A 2,500-nucleotide genomic window follows, 5' to 3' on the forward strand; every position below is an offset into this window, starting at 1 on the left:
GAAAGTAATGGTGGTTGTTGACTTTAGAAAAAAAATCTTTCTCCCTCTTTATGAATCTATCAAGAACTCAAGAAAAAGACATGGCTGGTTGTTGACTTGAGACCATAAATGTTTCTTTCAGTTCAGGAGTATAACAAGCTTCCCTTCAAATTGAGGTCTGAATTCCTATTATTGCCAATATCATTATAGTTATATTCATTGATATCACTTGAGCACTCACGTAAAAGGCGTGGTTATTTGTGGACCTGAGGCCCAAAATGTTTCTTTCAGCTTAGGAATTTATAAAGCCTACCTGCAATTTCTTTTGTGAATTCTTATTATTGCCATTATCATCATTTTCGTATTTATTGATATCACTTGACTACTCGCGATAAGTGTTGCTTTTTGTTAATTAAAGCCCAACTTGTTTCGTTCCTTTTAGGAATCTATAATACTTGCCATCAAATTCCGTTTTGAAACCGTACTAATGCCAGTACCATTATTGTCTATTTATTGATATCACATGAGCACTCAAGATAATAGCGTGGCTGGTAGTTGACTTGAGGCTTAATTTTTTTTTTCTTTTATGAATATATCAAACTTGCCATGAAATGCCGTTCTGAATTCTTTTTATTACCAATACTATTATTGTCATATTTATTGATATCACATAAGCTCTCATGATAAGAGCGTGGCTGATTGTTGACTATAGGCCTAAAATATTTCACTCATCTTAGGACTCCATAAAGCTTACCTTTTAAATTCGGTTTTGAATTATTATTATAATCAGCACTCTTGATAAAAGAGTAGCTAGTTGTTAATTACAGGCCAAAATGTTTATTTCCTTTATGGAATCAATCAAGGCTTCTTTCAGATTCCCTTCTGAATTCTTACTATCATCAGTATCATTATTGTCATATTCACTGATAAAGTTTGGGCACTCACTTTAAAGGTTTGATTGGCTCTTGACTAAAGTTCCAAAAAGTATCTTTCCTTTTATGATTTTTTTCAGCTTTCCTTGAAATTCCGTTCTGAGTTTTACTATTACTAGTATAATTTTTCATCAAATGTAATGGATGCCTCAGTAGTATTTTGTCTTGTAATTAAGCTTCTCGATGTTTCAATTTTTTTTATATCACCAGTATTGCATACCGCCAGCAGCTGTGCTATGTTGGACATTATTGAGGGGGAGCAAATACATAGAGTATCTTCTATAACTTTACTGTTGAAATGAACTGTCACATTAGGTATACAATCTCAGCTGCCATGTGTTATGAGAGGGTACCAGGTAGATCCTCTCACCTTCAGGTAAAGTCTATAAGGATGGACGTTGAGCTGGCTCAATTTATATCACGCGGATTGGTTCCTCAAGTCTGACGCTAAACAGTGGCCATACCATTTGCATTTTACAAGCAATTTGCGTACGGATAGTTTGCCTACCAAACACAAGGCCTCAAGAACATTATAACTAATGTAACATTATACTAATATAGATTATACCTAACAAATTCAGCTCCGTGAGCAATCTTTTTTATTTTTTATGCAAACGATGAATGAAGTTATAATACATTTCAACACGCTGATGTATATATATATATATATATATGTGTGTGTGTGTGTGTGTGTGTATGTGTGTATATATATATGTATATATATATATATATATATATATATATATATATATATATATATATATATATATATACATATATATATATATATATATATATATATATATATATATATATATATATATATATATATATATATATACATATATATATATATATATATATATATATATATATATATATATATATATATATATATATATACACACACATATATATATATATATATATTTATATATATATATATATATATATATATATATATATATATATATATATATATATATATATATATATATAAACTCAGAAAGAACAGATGGAGTTGGAAGAGAAAGGACAGGGTTGATGATGACACCAAAAGCAGAAAAGCCCTTAACGGAATGGAGAGCTGTAAAAAGTAGATTGTTATCTCCAAATTTAGATTAAAACAGTGAATATGAGCATTATAGTTTGCTATGCACCAACAAATGATTCCCCAGAAAAAAAGAAATATGAATACTATGGAGAACAGAAGAGAGTGGCAGATGAGATTCCGGTGAGAGTTATGCAAATTGGTGATTTCAGTGCTAAAGTTAGAAGGAATAATAAAAGTATAGAGAATATGATGGGTGTTGCCGGTCTTGGCAAAGTAACAAATGAAATTGTTTAACAAACAATCTTGTTATTGGAGGTACTCTTTTCCAGCACAAGGACATCCAAAAGTATACATGGACTTCACCATGTGGCAATTACAGATATCAGTTAGATCACATTGTCATTAATAAAGAGAAAGAGAGGACTCAGAGAAATGTAAGAAGCTATAGAGGGGAAGATATTGGTAGGGATCACCAGATCCTCATTGCCACACGGATATTAAAACTGAGAGCACCCAACAGAAATGTAGATAGAAC

The sequence above is a fragment of the Palaemon carinicauda genome, chromosome 7 (genome assembly GCF_036898095.1).
Source record: "Palaemon carinicauda isolate YSFRI2023 chromosome 7, ASM3689809v2, whole genome shotgun sequence".
Classification (NCBI taxonomy): Eukaryota; Metazoa; Arthropoda; class Malacostraca; order Decapoda; family Palaemonidae; genus Palaemon; species Palaemon carinicauda.